At 46.3% G+C, this 17,143-nt stretch overlaps 1 pseudogene; it reads left to right on the top strand.

Annotated features, from left to right (window-relative positions):
* The first annotated feature begins 9,820 nt into the window (after positions 1-9,820).
* LOC110594834 lies at positions 9,821-11,343 on the top strand (annotated as a pseudogene).
* Positions 11,344-17,143: the final 5,800 nt, after the last annotated feature.

The raw sequence follows: 17,143 nt of genomic DNA, 5'->3' as shown, positions 1-17,143 counted from the left end.
GCTTAATAACAAGGATTCATTCTGAGAAATGTGTTGTTAGGTGAATGTATTGTATAAACATCATAGCGTATACCTACACAAACCTAGATGATACAGCCTGGTACACATCTAGAATGGCATAGCCTGTTGCTCCTAGGCAACAAACCTGCCCAACATTTTACTGTACTGAATACCAGGCAGTTGTAACACAATGGTATTTGTATATCTAAACATAGAAGAGGTATAGTAGAAATACCCTATAAAAGATTTTTTAAATGAGTCTACCTTTGGGCCGGAACCGCCGTCTCCAGTAATTCACCAAAATGGCGAACATAAAGGCACTAAAAAAAATAAAAATAAAAAATGGTACTCTTGTCACTGACCATAAATGGAGCTTACAGACTGGCAATTGCTCCGGGTGAGTGAGTGGTGAGTGCATGTGAAGGCCTGGGACACGTGCACCACTGTAGACTTTATGGACACTGTTTACTTAAGCTGAACTACATTTGAAACTTTTTTCTATAACAAATTAACCCGCCGGGCTCAGTGGCTCAACCTGTAATCCCGTGCATTTGGGAGGCTGAGGTGAGTGGATTGCCTGAGCCCGCGGGTTCGAGACCCACCTGGGCAACCTGGCGAGACCTCATCTCCACAATAAATAAAAAATCAGCCGGGCGTGGTAGCGCATGCCTGTAATTCCGGCTACTCGGAAGGCTGAGGCGGAAGGATCACCAGAGCCCAGCAGGTCGAGGCTGCGGTGACCAGGAGCGGCCACTGCACTCCAGTCTGGACGACGGAGTGAGATTCCAGCTCAAAAAAAAACAAATTAACCTTAGCTTACTGTAACTTTTATACTTTATGTTAGCTTTTTAATATTTTAAACTTTCTGACTAGCATTTAGCTCAAACACAAGCACATTGTACAGATGTATAAAAATATTTTTATATCCTTGTTTATAAGCTTTTTTCTATTTCAAAATAATTTTTTTAACTTTAAACTTTTGTTAAAAACTAAGACAGACACACATTAGCTTAGGCCTAACAGAGAGTGAGCATCAATATCACTGTCTTTCACCTCCACATCTTGCCCTACTGAAAAGTCTTTGGGACAACTGACAACATGTAGCTGTCGTTGCTTATGGTAACTGCCTTCTAGAATACCTTCTGAAGGGCCTGCCTGAGGCTGTTTGACAGTTAATTTTTTATTTTGTAAGTAGATGGAGTACACTGACAAAACAGTAGTAAATACATTAGTAGTATTTGAATTTATTTATTTATTTATTTTTTGAGTTGGAGTCTCACTCTGTCACCCAGACTGGAGTGCAGTGGCCGTTCCCGGCCACCGCAGCCTCGACCTGCCGGGCTCCGGCGATCCTTCCGCCTCAGCCTTCCGAGTAGCCGGAATTACAGGCATGCGCTACCACGCCCGGCTGATTTTTTAATTTATTGTAGAGATGAGGTCTCACTGCCCACACGGGTCTCGAACCCACGGGCTCAGGCAGTCCACTCACCTCAGCCTCCCAAAGGCACGGGATTACAGGCTGAGCCACCGAGCCTGGCTAACATTTGAATATTACCACGTATGTACTATGCAAAATTGTATGCTTTTCTATAGCTGGCAAGCACAGTAGGATTGTTTACACCAGCATCATCACAAACATGAAAAGGTTGCACGATGTGTGAAGTTAAGATGGCTGTGATGACAGCTGTGATATCACTAGGGATGGAAATTTTCAACTCCTTTGTAATCTTAAGGGACCACCATTGTATATGCAGTCTGCCACGTCATTAGATGGCTCATGACTTTACAGAGGTAGACGTAGTACTTTTGACAGAGAATGAACTTTGTAGTCAGAAATTAATACAAATTTAAATTCCATTACTCAGTTGTTATGTGGCCTTTACAAGTCACCCTCTTCTGTGGTAGAGGAGGAGTTTTTGTTGTTGTTGTTGTTTTTGAGTTGGAGTCTCACTCTGTCGCCCAGACTGGAGTGCAGTGGCCGCTCCCGGCCACCGCAGCCTCGATGGCGATCCCTCCACCTCAGCCTTCCAAGTAGCTGGAATTACAGGCACGCACTACCATGCCCGGCTGATTTTTTTTTTTTTTTTTAGTTTATTGTAGAGGTGAGGTCTCGCCAAGTTACCCAGGTGGGTCTCGAACCCGCGGGCTCAGGCAATCCACTCACCTCAGCCTCCCAAAGCGTGGGATTACAGGCTGAGCCACCGAGCCCGAGTCTGGAGGAGGAGTATTTTTAAAAGGAAATGATTGTATCCACTTTCCTATACAAAACAGGCTTGCTCTAGAGGAACCGGTGAATTAATTGTTCTTTAGGCAATGATCTGTGAATTAATACAATACCATAAATGCTTTCCTAACAGCAGAGTTTGAGGTTACTTGCTGTAGTGGGATAATGGATATACTGAACTTCTGTTCAGTGAACCAAGAATGCTGCTTTGGTGGTCAAGGAGATAGAAGTTGGTATTCTCAAGTTAGCCTAACTAGAATTCTGAACAGAAAGTCACCTTTCACGTTAAAGTAAGACGTGTCACTAAAAAGTACTAAGGCACCGAATCCTTCAGAATTCTTAAAAATTAGAAGCTCACTAGATGATGACCTCACTAGTACAAACAGACAGCCTTTGGTGGATTTTGTGTAGTTCCCCTGGATTCAGCTACCCAGTTGCACAGAAAGAATTCTGTAAAGCGCAGGGCTTTGTGAAACAGGCTTTTTGTGGGCCTTGAGTACTCAACTACTGATGTTACATAACATGTAGAACTGGAATGGTATTGACAGTCAGAGGCTGCTGGCAGTAAAATTGAAAATAAAATGTCAGACCGGGCTCGGTGGCTCAGCCTATATAATCCCAGCACTTTGGGAGGCCTAGGTGGGTGGGTTGCCTGAGCCCGCGGGCTCGAGACCAGCCCGGGCAGCTTGGCGAGACCCTGTCTCTACAATAAAAAAATGAGCCAGGCGTGGTAGCGCGCGCCTGTAGTTCCGGCTGCTTGGAAGGCTGAGGTGGAAGGGTCGCCGGAGCCCAGCAGGTTGAAGGTGGGGTGGCTGTGAGTGTGCTACTGCACTCCAGCCTGGGTGATGGAGTGAGACTCCAACTCAAAAAAGTAAAACATCCGTGGCATAGATGACAATAAAACTTGAGAGCCAAGTAAATGTGGGTGGTTTTGGAAAATCTTCCCACCCGATTATTGCCATCTTACAGGTAAGCATATGCACTGGTGTCACCGATGAGACGTGGAGAGAAAGGGCCTTGAGAGTGGCAAGGGAGAGAGGACAGCGGAGTAGTCCTTCGGAGCTCAATGTGCACCTGACACCTGTGGTGGAAGAGGGGCAAAAAGTGGGAAGCGCCTCAGACCTCAGTTGCTCTGAGTCTGCCAGGCTGATGGGTAATCTCAAAGCAGATGACCCATCAGAGGAGTCCTGGGTTGGGCAGAAATGACCTGAGGAGTAACCCGGGGAGAAAGCATGGCTTCCACGTGAATGCTGCAACAGTTAGGGAGTAGCAGCTACAGACTGTCAGCCAGACAGGCTATCTGCATTCAGTTTTCTTGAGACGTGTGTGGCACACCTTGGCAGCCTCATTCCACCGCTTATCGCTGCACAGATCACTTCACACACATTTAGGAAACTCCTTGGCAGTTCCACGAACCTCTGACAAGCTGCATTGCGTCTTTTCTGCCACGAACACCATCAGTACTGTAAGATGTGCTAGGTCACATGGCCCAACTTGCATCGTAGCCTGAATCTCCGGCAGAAGCTTTTTGCTCTAGGACCCTCTTCACACCTAGCAGTTTTTCACACCATGCAATACATGGACTGGACTAGTGTTTTAGGTGGCATGTGTTGCCTCCAGAATCCAAAGAGACCCAGTGGTATTGTGATTGCTTCCTTGCAGGGAATGCAAAATGTAGCAATGTGTCTTTACAGAGTGTATTCCAGCATAGCCCAGACCACTGGTATCCTACAAACATTACAGGTAAGGCAGATCCCCAGATCCTTGTCGTGTTTATCTCCCACCCTGTGGAACACACAACAAGGCCACCAGTGTGCTTGCGACCTTAGGCTCATCTTAATTAGCGTGACATCACTGAGGGAGCGGATTAATGTGGTGTTCTGTGCAAAGTCCAGATGGCCTTCCTTCACATTTTATCATCAAAGGTGCAAGCTATCCGTGGGGCAAAAGTAAATATTGTCTGTTCCACATGGATGCAAGCTATCTCTGATCCTTTTCCTGATTGAGATAGGAAAAAAATGCACTTACTAAATCAGGAACTGTGCGTTAGGTATCTGAAACCTAGTAGTGCTGTGTGCGGTTGTTGGCTGGGAATAAACCAGGAAGGTGGTGGCCTTTTCCTTTGACATGATTTTTTTTTTTAATAATTGCAATTATATATGCACTAACATTTTTTTTCAAAGAAAGAAAAGTTTGTTTAAATGTAAATTAGAAAAAGAGAAGGAAGAGAGAAGATTCACTTCCCCAAGGTGGGGCAGGGGACCAAAGTCAGGAAGCATGGTGACAGCCATAGCTCAAAGAGCACATGGCCACACAAGACTCTGGCAAGGCAATGGCCTGCATTATTTATGTATTTATTTATTTATTTATTTATTTTTGAGTCGGGTCTCTGTCGCGGCCACTGCAACCTCGACCTGCTGGGCTCAGGCGATCCTTCCACCTCAGCCTTCCAAGTAGCTGGAGCTACAGGTGAGCGCCACCATGCCCGGCTATTTTTTTTAATTGCACAGACGAGATCTCACCAAGTTGCCAGGCTGGTCTCGAACCCCTGAACTCAGACAATCCTCTCTCGGCCTCCCAAAGTGTTGGGATAACAGGCTTGAGCCACCGCACCCGGCCAACATTATTTTTTTTCAAGTCAGGGTCTCACTCTTGCCCAGGCTGGAGTGCGATAGCACAATCATGGCTTACTGCAGCCTTGACCTGGGCTCAGGTGATCCTTCCACCTTAGCCTCCTGCATAGCTGGGACTACAGGTGCATGCCACCACATCCAGATAATTAATTTTTTTGTAGAGAAGAGATCTTGCTATGTTGCCCAGGCTGGTCTTGAATTCTAAGACTCAAGCGATCCTCCCACCTCAGCCTCCCAAAGTGCTGAGATTACAGGCGGGAGCTATCGTGCCCAGACTTTTGTTCCTCTCAACAAATTTTAAATGTATAATGCAGCATTCTTATCTGTAGATACGGTATTATACAGCAGCTCTCTAAGACTGACCTTGAATACTGGAACTTTGTGTCCGTTAATTAGCAACCCACCATTTCTAGCTACCTCAGCTCCTGGCAACCATCATCGTACTTTCTGCCTCTGTGAGTTAGACTATTTTGAATAACATTTAATTCAGCATAATGTCCTCCAGGCTCATAGATGTCAAAAGTGACAGGATTTCCTTCTTTTTAAAAGCTGAGTGATATTCCATATATTGTGTGCGTGTACCACATTTTAAAATCTGTTCATCTGTCACTAGACTAGATTGTGTCCACACCTTGGCTGAGAATAATGCTGCAATGACTGTGGAAGCACAGATAGCGCTTCAGGATCCACATTTATTTTATTTTGGATCCTGATACCCAGAAGGAGAATTGCTGGATCATATGGTAGTTCTGTTTTTAATTTTTTGAGATACTCTCATGTTTTCCATAGCTGCTGCACCATTTTACAGCAGGTTTTCTTAAGGGAGTTCTGGGTGGCACAGTACGGCTGCCACAGTGTTCACAGTAGTTCTCAAGAAGGAAATGCAGTGGAAAGTAGCATCCACGGACCCCCTTCCTCACCTGTAGACCTTACTCCCTAGAGGGGATCGCTGTTAAGATTTTCTTGCATATCCCTCCAAAATTTGTATATTCATCTATGAGCTTTTTGGTTTTTGTTTTTTTTTGAGTCGGAGTCTCACTCTGTCGCCAGGCTGGAGTGCAGCTGGCGATCTTTCCGCCTCAACCTTCCGAGTAGCCCGAACTACAGGCGCGCTCTCCCACGTCCAGCTAATTTTTTATTTACTGTAGAGACGAGGTCTTGCCAAGTTGCCCAGGCGGGTCTCGAACCCGCGGGCACAGGCAATTCACTCGCCTCGGCTTCTCAAAGTGCTGGGATTACAGGCCGAGCCACTGAGCCCAGCCCCATGAGCATTTTTTTAACCCAGAGGGATCACAACCTCTTGCCATACATGTAGGTATACTGCTACCTCAGTTTTTTCAACAGCAACTTCCATTATTTGCTTCTACTGCAATTTATTTCCTTAGCTTCATTATGTGAACTAACCCAATAGTCTTCCAATGAGTATTTCTTCCTTAAATTTGTCTTTGTTAGATGCAGACAAAGAATTCTAAGACAAGAAGAGTCTGGGAGCAGGGCATTGTGGCATGCACCTGTAGTCCTAGTTACTCAGGAGGCTGAGGTGGGAGGATTGCTTGAGCTCAGGAGTTGACACCAACTCAAGGAGAGGAATAGGTAACAAGTAGTAAATTATTTGACATATTTGCTTAGGATAACTAATTGAACATTATTGAAACACACTGAGCATGGCTGGAGAGGTAATACTTTGGTGGGAGGGAATCTTGATACTAATAGTAAAATGATTTTTAAAATGCTTGGAAAAGCTGGGCTTGGTGGCTCAGCCTGCATTCCCTACACTTTGGGAGGCTGAGGTGAGTGGATTGCCTGAGCCCGCAGGTTCGAGACCCACCTGGGCAACTTGGCGAGACCTCGTCTCTACAATAAATCAAAAAATCAGCCGGGCGTGGTAGCGCGCGCCTGTGGTTCCAGCAACTCGGAAGGCTGAGGCGGAAGGATCGCCGGAGCCCAGCGGGTCGAGGCTGAGGTGGCCGGGAGTGTGTCACTGCACTCCAGTCTGGGCGACAGAGTGAGACTCCAACTCAAAAAATAAAAATAAAAATGCTTGGAAAGCCATAGAGAGGCTCAGGAACCATTAGTTATATCCAAAGCAAACCCCCAAATTTGGTCACATGGTTAATTAAAAAAAATATTTTTAAAGATGTGGGGTCCAATTCAGGGTGGTTAATTCTCAAAAGATGAAGAAAAGACATGAGTTGACAAAATAATGCCTTGCTTTTTTTTTTTTTTTTTTTTGAGTTTGAGTCTCACTCGGTCGCCCAGACTGGAGTGCAGTGGCCGCTCCCGGCCACCGCGGCCTCGACCTGCTGGGCTCTGGCGATCCTTCCGCCTCAGCCTTCCACGTAGCCGGAATTACAGGCATGCACTACCACGCCTAGCTGATTTTTTTTTTTTTTTCTTGTAGAGATGAGGTCTCTGCCCAGGCGGGTCTCGAGCCTGCAGGTTCAGGCAATCCACTCACCTCAGCCTCCCAAAGGCGCGGGATGACAGGCTGAGCCACCGAGCCCGGCTGCTTTTGCAAACAAGTAGAATCCATGGATTGACCTGAGAGGCCCTAGATCCAGTGAAGGATAATTGGACCATCAGAGGGATGTGGTTTGATTACAGAATTACCAGGTCTTACATTGAGGGACTATGATGTGCTGAAAAGAAGAGTCAACTCAATAAAGTCAGTTGACTATTTGAACACACACTTGGGGAATGTAATAAAAATCCATTTTTGATATAATTACTATATGAGATCACATTGAAAGCATAATGAAAAGTCTGCCAGCCAGTGCAATATTTCCAAAACAATTTTTTTTTGAGTTAAGGTCTCTCTGTCATCCAGACTGGAGTGCATTGGCACAATCACAACTCACCACAGCCTCGACCTCCTGGACTCAGGTGATCCTTCTGCCTCAGCCTCTTGAGTAGCTGGGACTACAGGTGCGTGCACCACACCCAGCTAATTATTTTATTGTTTGTTGGACAAAGTCTCACTGTGTTGCCTCGTCTGGTCTCAAATTTCTGGGCTCAAGCCATCCTCCCACCTCAGCCTCCCAAAGTGCTGTGATTACAGCAATGAGTCGCCACCCCCAGCCCCAAAGCAATTTTTATAGTCTCAAATTTATTCCATTATATTCCTCACTTTATCCCTAAATCATTCTAGTGAAAACACATGCTAAGATTAGCCAATCAAAAACAATATGTATTTGTTGGGCACTGGTCGTAAACATTTCATAAATTCAGTTTATGTGTAAGCAGAAGAATTAGTTGTAGATCACTTTATGTAAGGCATCTCTGCCACATGACCTGACATATAATTACAAATTGCTCCAAGTCTGGATTGAGCTGCCCTAACTCATAACACGAACACATTTTCCCCACAGTAGATCTATGCAGATTTCCTAGTTCAGGGAGTTTGCAATGAAGTCAACCAATAAGTAAGACACAAAAGTCTTTAATAACACAAGCCTGATATTTGACATTTGATAGTAAGCAAAGTCCAGTTAAAATGGGGTCTAAAGTTCAGTTTTGCCAGTGCTAGTTCTGCAATTGTAGCCAAGTTAACCAGTTTTTATATCTACAAAAGATAATCAATGATAGATTTTTCTTTTATATAAGAGAGTTAAATATCCTAGTAGCATCTGGAACATAATTGATATTAAGTAAATGACTCTCCTAGACCTTCTCTTTTTTGTATTGAGGGACCATAAAAGAACTGGGAGTGATGATCTCTATCTTTCATTAGCCTGTGATTCTGTTGGGATAGGGAGAGAAGGAAAAATAAGTTTTAAAACAAAAATGAATTTTCAAGACAGCATACAATTAGGAGCAAACCTGGGTGGTAAAGAAAGTATTACAGGAATTTGTGGGCAAAAACTTATATTTTATTATTTATTTTTTATTTTTTGAGTCAGGGTCGGTCTCATTCTGTCACCCAGGCTGGAGTACAGTGGCATGATCACAGCCTCACCGCAGCCTCAAATTCCTGAGATTAGGTGATCCTTCCTCCTCAGCCTCCCAAGAAGCTGGGACTACAGGTGTGTGGCCACTATACCTGGCTAATTTTTTTTATCTATCTATATTTATTTATTTTGCATCACAGTCTCACTCTTTTGCCCAGTCTGGAGTGCAGTTGCACACTCACGGCCACCGCAGCCTCGACCTGCTGGGCTCAGGCGATCCTTTTGCCTCAGCTTTCCAAGTAGCTGGAACTACAGGCACGTGCTACCACATCTGACTTATTATTTTTTATTTATTGTAGAGACGAGGTCTTACCAAGCTGCTTGGGCTGATCTTGAACCCCTGAGCTCAGGCAATCCTCTTGCCTCGGCCTCCCAAAGTTCTGGGATTATAGATTTGAGATACCACACCCGGCCACTTTTTAACATTTTTGATGAGGTCTCGCTATGTTGCCCAGGCTGGTCTTGAGCTCCTGGGTTCATGCAATCCTTTCGCCTTGGCCTCCCAAAGTGCTGGGTTTTATAGGCATGAGCCTCTGAGCGAGGCCAGACTGGTATATCTTTAAAAGAACATAGCAGAACCTTAAAAAGGGTATGAAACCAGGCATAGTGGCTCACGCCTGTAATCCTAGCACTTTGGGAGGCTAAGGCAAGAAAGAGGATTGCCTGAGCCCACAGATTAGAGACCAGCCTGGGCAACATGAGAGACCTTGTCTCCTCAATAAATAAAAAAAATTAGCTGAACATGGTGGCAAACGCCTGTGCTTCCAGCTACTTGGAAGGCTGAGGCGGAAGGATCACCTGAACCCAGCAAGTCAAGGCTGCAAGCTGTGAGCATGCCACTGCACTCCAGCCTGGGCGACATAGTGAGACTCCTACTCAAAAACAAACAAAAAAAGGCATGACACTTGAATTTGACCTACAAAAGTCATATTATATCAGTATCATGTGCTGTTTTATATACTTTCACATACACTTTCAAGTATTTCTAGTTTCACAAGAACCTTACATTATATGAAATGGTGTTTTTGGTATTTTCAGGTGAGTCTGAGTATGTGTCTTGCTACAAGTAAAGAGCTGCACAGCATGTATCCATGTTTCCTGATTGCTAGAGAAGAAACAGAATATTTTACTAAAAATAAAGCCACTGGGCCCAAAGAAACATAAGGCCTTCCATTTACCTAGAACAGGACAAGAGCAGAAAATAAGGTCAAATAGGCCTACTAGGGGTCAGGAACTACATTCTCAAAGGACAGCAGATAATTTACAAAATACACAATTCCCCACTCCTTTCTTAGCTGGAATAGATATTGTGTTCCTTATAACTAAATGTACTGATTAAAACAGAAAAGGCAAGAGTAATGACATTTTGCCGGAAGGCGTATAGAGGGTTCAAAACAGAATTGAGTCAAGGAAGTCCTCCCAATTTCTAACTGGGAAAACTATGACAAATGGTGTGATCGACACCCAGGTAGATTCGGTCCCTAAGGATAACAAAGGTTACAAAGTACCACAAACTGGGTGACTTAAAAGGACAGAAATGTATTCTCTCAAAGTTCTGGAGGCTCCAAGTCCCCGGTCCAGGTGTTGGCAGGGCTGTGCTCCCTCTACAACTTCCAGGGAAGAATCCCCTGCCTCCTCCCAGCTTCTGGTGCTTGCAGGTAATCCTTCGCTTCCCCGCGGCTTGCAGCTGCATCGCTGCAATTTCTGCCTGTCATTACTTGTTCTTTCCTGTGTGCCTATGTCTTCACATGGCCTCCTTATAAGGACATCAGTCGCTAGATTTAGGGCCCACGCTGACCCAGGATGATCCCATCTCAACTGATTAAGACTTTTCTAGGCCGGGTGTGGTGGCTCACACCTTTAATCCCAGCACTTTGGGAGGCTGAGGTGAGAGGATTGCTGAGCTCAGGGTTTCGAGACCAGCCTGGGCAACTTGGTAAGCCTCGTCTCTACAATAAATCAAAAAATAAGCTGGGCATGCGCCTGTAGTTCCAGTTACTTGGAAGGCTGAGGCGGAAGGATCACTGGAGCCCAGCAGGTCGAGGCTTCAGTGACCGGGAGTGTGCCACTGCATTCCAGTCTGGGTGACAGAGTGAGACTCCAACTCAAAAAAAAAAAAAAACTGTTCTAAGGAAGGCCACATTCTGGAGCTGCTCTGGGAGCCTCAACACCAGCCCGTGACCTTCCTGCTCCTCCTGCTAGCTGTGTCCACGTCCACGTCCACAAGCTGCCAGATTCCTGGGGGCCTGGACCGGCTGCCCGAGAGCTGCAGCACCACGCTGGAGGCATGCTGTATGCCACCACCCCGGGAGGCACCAGGATCATCTGCTGGAGTGCAAGAACTCACCCATTGCCCGGACCCACCCTACTGCCCCCCTCAGATTTCTGGGGTCAAAATCCTCCAACAGACCCACGCTCCAAGCTGGAGAAGCTGAAGGAGCAGAAGGAGACAGAGGAAGAGGCACCCAAGGATGCATAATTTCAAATGGACGTTGGCTCCAGTGCAGAAGGCCCTGGGGCATCAGAAGGCCTCATCTAATCTGGAAGGGAGGGACTTGTGGGTTCTGAGGCAGCAAGACCAGGGTGGATATGAGTGGACAACTTGCCAAGCCCCTCACTCGACTGTCTCCTTGGTCTGTCCTTTTCCCAACCCCCAACAGCCCCCCTGATGCTAGAGGCTGTGAATCGGGGGTGGAGTGTGAAGAGAAGAAAAACAAAGCCACGTTCTAAAGTTCTAGGATTTTGAGGGAAGGCTATTTAACCCAGGACAGCAAGTAAAGTTTGTTCATATCAATTTTAGTCTAAAATCAGGTGAAAGATAAGGTATTGAGATTTTTTTTTTTTTGAGTTGGAGTCTCACTTTGTTGCCCAGACTGGAGTGCAGTGGCCGCTTCCGGCCACCACAGCCTCGACCTGCTGGGCTCCGGCGATCCTTCCGCCTCAGCCTCCCAAGTAGCCGGAATTACAGGCATGCGCTACCACGCCCGGCTGATTTTTTGATTTATTGTGGAGATGAGGTCTCGCTGCCCAGGCGGGTCTTGAACCCGCGGGATCAGGCAATCCACTCACCTCAGCCTCCCAAAGGCGCGGGATTACAGGCTGAGCCACTGAGCCTGGCTAGGTATTGAGATTTTAAGATTTTTTTTTTTGAGTTGGAGTCTCACTCTGTCGTCCAGGCTGGAGTGCAGTGGCATGCACGCTCACAGCCACTCCAGCGTTGACCTGCTGGGCTCTGGCGATCCTTCCGTCTCAGCCTTCCAAGTAGCCGGAACTACAAGGACATGCTACCATGCCCAGCTAATTTGGGATTTATTGTAGAAATGAGGTCTCACCAAGTTGCCCAGGCTGGTCTCGAACCCACGGGCTCAGGCAATCCACTTGCCTCGGCCTCCCTAAGTGCCGGGATTACAGCCTGAGCCACCAAGCCCGGCCTATTTTTTAATTTAAAAAATAGTGGTGTTTTGTGTGTGTGTGTGTGTGTGTGTGTGTGTGTGTGTGTGTGTGTGTGTGTGTGTTTCTGTTTTTGTCTTGAGACAGAGTCTCATTCTGTTGCTCAGGCTGGGGTGCAGAGGCATGATCAGAACTCATTGACTGTAGCCTCAGCCTCCTGGGTCCTTCTGCCTCAGCCTCCCAAGTACCTGGGACCACAAGCATGTTCCACCAAGCCTGGCTAATTTTTGGACTTACTGTAGAGACGAAGTCTTGCTATGTTACCTAGGCTGGTCTCAAACTCCTGGGCTTAAGCGATTCTCCTGCCTCAGCCTCCCAAAATGCTGGGATTGCAGGCATAAGCCACTGCATTCAGCCAACAATGACTTTGGTTTTTTCTTATCACTAAAAGCAGTGCAAATTAATTACGGGGAAAAAGCATGGTTAAGCAAAATAAAAGTTTTTTTAAAAGTTCAGAGATTTAGATTTGCCTGTTGTAAGTTTGTTTTTGAGTTGGAGTTTCACCGTTGCCCAGTGTGGTTAGTGTCATGCAGTGACACAATCATTGCTACTGCAGCCTCCACCTGCTGGACTCAGGCAACCCTTCCGCCTCAGGCTTCCAAGTAGCTGGTATAAGAGAGCTACAACCCCTACTCACCTCTCCCCACTCCTTCCCCGCCTGCTCAAGCAATGTCTTGTTTTTTACTGCCAACACCTGTGTCCTCAAGGTTACATGACCACCAGCACCAGCCAGCTTCCTCAAGGCCACGTCTCAGGACTGTGTAACCACTAGCACCTGTGTCCTCAGGCTTGCATGTGCTACGTGACCACCAGACTCCAGCTAAGGGGTATAAAAGGGACCTGCCAAAAGAACAGGCTGCTGGTTCTTCTCAGGGGCCAGACTTCCTTTCCTTTACCTCTAATAAATTTTCTTTTCTTTACCTTAGCCACTTAGCCCATTCTCTTTTTCTCCACACTTGCCTTATAGCTGGAACTAAAGGTGTGGGTCACCATGCCCAGCTAATTTTTTAAAAAAATTTATTGTAGAGATGAGGATTAGCCAAGTTGTTCAGGCTGGTCTCAAACCCCTGAGCTCAGGCAATCCTCTCACCTCCGCCTCCCAAAGTGCTGGGATTATAGGCACGAGCCACTGAGCCCGGCTTGCCTGTTGTAAATTTTGAAATAATTGTTACTCATGCCTACTTCCTGTTCACAGAAGAAAGACACAGAGTGAAAAACTTGGCATATTTTATAGTTAAGGGAACACGGAGTTGAAGAAATAAGAGAAGTGCAATTTTGCAGAAGTAATGGCAAGAGAATTGGATTCTCATTCACATTCTGGGTCACACTAGGAATTAGCTAGCTGCTAATGTCCTCCCATCTTTCAAACAAACTGCTACTCACATTCTTTTTTTTTTTTTTTTGAGTTGGAGTCTCACTCCATCGCCCAGACTGGAGTGCAGTGGCCGCTCCCGGCCACCGCAGCCTCGACCTGCTGGGCTCCGGCGATCCTTCTGCCTCAGCTTTCTGAGTAGCCGGAATTTACGGGTGTGCGCTACCACGCCCGGCTGATTTTTGATTTATTGTAGAGATGAGGTCTTGCCAAGTTGCCCAGGCGGGTCTCGAACCCGTGGGCTCGGGCAGTCCACTCACCTCAGCCTCCCAAAGGCGCGGGATGACAGGCTGAGCCACGAGCCCGGCAGCTACTCACATTCTTGACCTCCTCCCTCATGCTCCCGCAGTCCTCCCACCATCAACCCATATTCTCCATAACTGGATTTACACTGGGACCTATCTGCAGTGGCATTTTGCATCTCATAAACAATTTTTCATCGGTAGAAATGGAAACCTTGATCAGAAGTTTATAGTAGCCGGGCTTGGTGGCTCAGCCTGTCATCCCGCGCCTTTGGGAGGCTGAGGTGAGGGGATTGCCTGAGCCCGCGGGTTCGAGACCCGCCTGGGCAGCGAGACCTCATCTCTACAATAAATCAAAAATCAGCCGGGAGTGGTAGCGCACGCCTGTAGTTCCGGCTACTCGGAAGGCTGAGGCGGAAGGATCGCCGGAGCCCAGCAGGTCGAGGCTGCGGTGACCGGGAGTGACCACTGTCCTCCAGTCTGGGTGACAGAGTGAGACTCTGACTCAAAAAAAAAAAAAAGAATTTACAGTTATGTGGATCGTACTAACCAGGAGTCTTTCAATTACAAATGACTAATCCAATTCAAACTAGCTTAAGAAATTTTTTTTAAAAATGGAAGGAGCGTCTACTTACTGGCTCCTATGACCTAGATTTCCAGGATTACAATGGCTGCAGGTGTAGCTAGATCCAGAGATTCAATTAATGGGGCTAGGAATCTATTTCTCTTTCTGCGTCTTGGATCTGCTTGTGTTTGCTTGACTTCATTTCTGGCTGGAATTCAGAGGCTTATTTATCTCTTTTCATTTCTTGCCTCTGCTTGTTACTCCTTGGTTTCATTCTTCAGATAGGTTTTTCCTATAAGGCAGGAAAAATTGTCACTGGCCTGTCATGATCTATATCATTTAAGCTCAGTAGCTTCAGCTATCTTCCTCAAATTGCTCTGGCAGAAGATTAAGGAAGGGGCTAGGAAGAAGCTTCCAGCTTTCCTGGGTTGAGTCTCACATCTATTTCTGAACTCATCCTCCACTGTGGCCTAGAGAGTGAAGCTTGCTGGTTGGTAAGGCTTAGGTCAACACCTCCTGGTATGCCTAGTATGAGTTTCCCACAAGAATAAAGGGAAGAAAAGCCAGGCTCGGTGGCTCACGCCTGTAATCTCAGCACTTTGGGAAGCAGAGGCGAGAGGATTGCCTGAGTCCTGGGGTTTGAGACCAGCCTGGGCAACTTGGTGAGAACTTGTCTCTATAATAAATCAAAAAATTAACTGCATGCGGTGTGCACCTGTAGTTCCAGCTACTTGGAAGGCTGAGGCAGAAGAATCACCTGAGCCCGGTAGGTCGAGGCTGTGGTGGCCATGAGCATGCTACTGCACTCTATTCAACCTGGGCAACAGAGTGAGGCTCCCAACTCAAAAAAAAAAAAAGGCCAGGCATGGTGACTCAAGCCTGTAATTCCAACACTTTGGGAAACAGAGGCAAGAGGATTGCCTGAGCTCAGGAGTTCAAGACCAGCCTGGGCAACTTAGTGAGACCTTGTCTCTACAATAAATCAAAAATAATAGTAAGTCAGAAGTAGGAGTGCACACCTATAGTTCCAGCTACTTGGAAGACTGAGGCAGAAGGATTGCCTGAACCCAGCAGGTGGAGGCTACGATGGCTGTGAGCGTGCCACTGCACTCCAGTCTGGGCGACAGAGTGAAATGCCTACTCAAAAAAAAAAAAAGGAAGGGGAAAAAAAGAATAAAAAGAAGGGGGACAGGATCCCGCCCCCAAAGAGGTATAGAAGAGATAATGAATGAAATGAAAACGGTTGGGGAATATTCATATACAAACTTAATATTCTCTGGTTTTACTGGAGACAACACTTGAAAGATTAAGGCATAGCTTTAGAGTAATTAAATGACCTTCCAATTGTCACACAGTAGCAAAGCCAACATTTTAAAAAACACCTTTTGTTAGTTTTTAGTCACTGCTCTAAAAGTGGGAATTTCAAGAATTTGGGCCTGTTTTATGATAATCTGGTAAAGGGAAATTAATTGAAATAGCCCAGGATACTCAGGAAATGAGATGACTAAAATATCTTTTATTAACTCTTGAGGTGGGCAGAATTCTGAAAGAGCTTCCCAGAGTCCCACCTCCCGATGTGCATGCCCTCTACAGTCCCCTCTCCTCGAATGGGACCTTTGGATATCATAGAATATCATTCCAGGTTAGGTTATATTCTACATAAGGGTGACAGTGTTTTGCAGATACAATTAAGGCCCCTAGTTACTTGATTTTAAATTAATTGAGAGAGATTATCCAAGGTGAGCCCTTTAAAAGATGAGGGCCTGCCGGGCTCGGGGGCTCAGCCTGTAATCCCAGCGCTTTGGGAGGCTGAGGTGAGTGGATTGCCTGAGCCCGCGGGTTCGAGACCCATCTGTGCAACTTGGCGAGTCCTCATCTCTACAATAAGTCAAAAAATCAGTTGGGTGTGGTATCACATGCCTGTAATTCCGGCTACTCGGAAGACTGAGGCGGAAGGATCGCCGGAGCCCAGCAGGTTGAGGCTACAGTGGCTGGGAGCGGCCAACGCACTCCAGTCTGGGTGACAGAGTGAGACTTCAACTCAAAAAAAAAAAAAAAAAAGATGAGGGCCAGAGACAGGAGAAATCAGAGACATTTGAAGCAGCAGAGATAAACTTTGAAGATATTATCTGCTATATGAAGAGAAAAAGAGTTGGCCATATGCCAGGGAACAGCAAGTGACCTCTAAGAGTTGAAACTGTCAGTCCTACAATCCTAAGAAACTGCATTCTGCCAGCAACTAGTGAAGTTGGAAAAGGAATCTGAGCCTCAGGTGAGATCATGGCCTGGTGAGACCCTGACAAACCCGACAGGGCACAGTGGCTCACACCTGTGATCCCAGCTACTCTGTAGGCTGAAGTGGGAGGATCACTTGGGGCAAGGAGTTTGAGATTCTGAACAGACCTGTGCCCACACCCATGAAGACTATGAGATACCAAATTTGTATTGTTGAAACACTTCATGATTGTGGTTATTTGTTACAAAAAGTAGAAAACGATTCCAAGTTTCTTTTCTTTCTTTCCTTTTTTTTTCCAAGTCGGAGTCTCACCCTGTCACCAAGCTAGAGTGCAGTGGCATGCTCACCACAGCAACCCGTTGGGTTCAGGCGATCCTTCCACTTCAGCCCTCCAAGAAGCTGGAACCACAGGCATGTGCCACCACACCCAGCTAATTTTTTTATTTATTGTAGAAACAAGGTCTCACCAAGTTG

Source organism: Carlito syrichta, unplaced genomic scaffold, assembly GCF_000164805.1.
Source record: "Carlito syrichta isolate Samal-C Ts95f unplaced genomic scaffold, Tarsius_syrichta-2.0.1 Scaffold143822, whole genome shotgun sequence".
NCBI lineage: Eukaryota > Metazoa > Chordata > Mammalia > Primates > Tarsiidae > Carlito > Carlito syrichta.
Note: the sequence above shows the minus strand (reverse complement) of the source record. Positions and strands in the feature narration are given on the sequence as shown.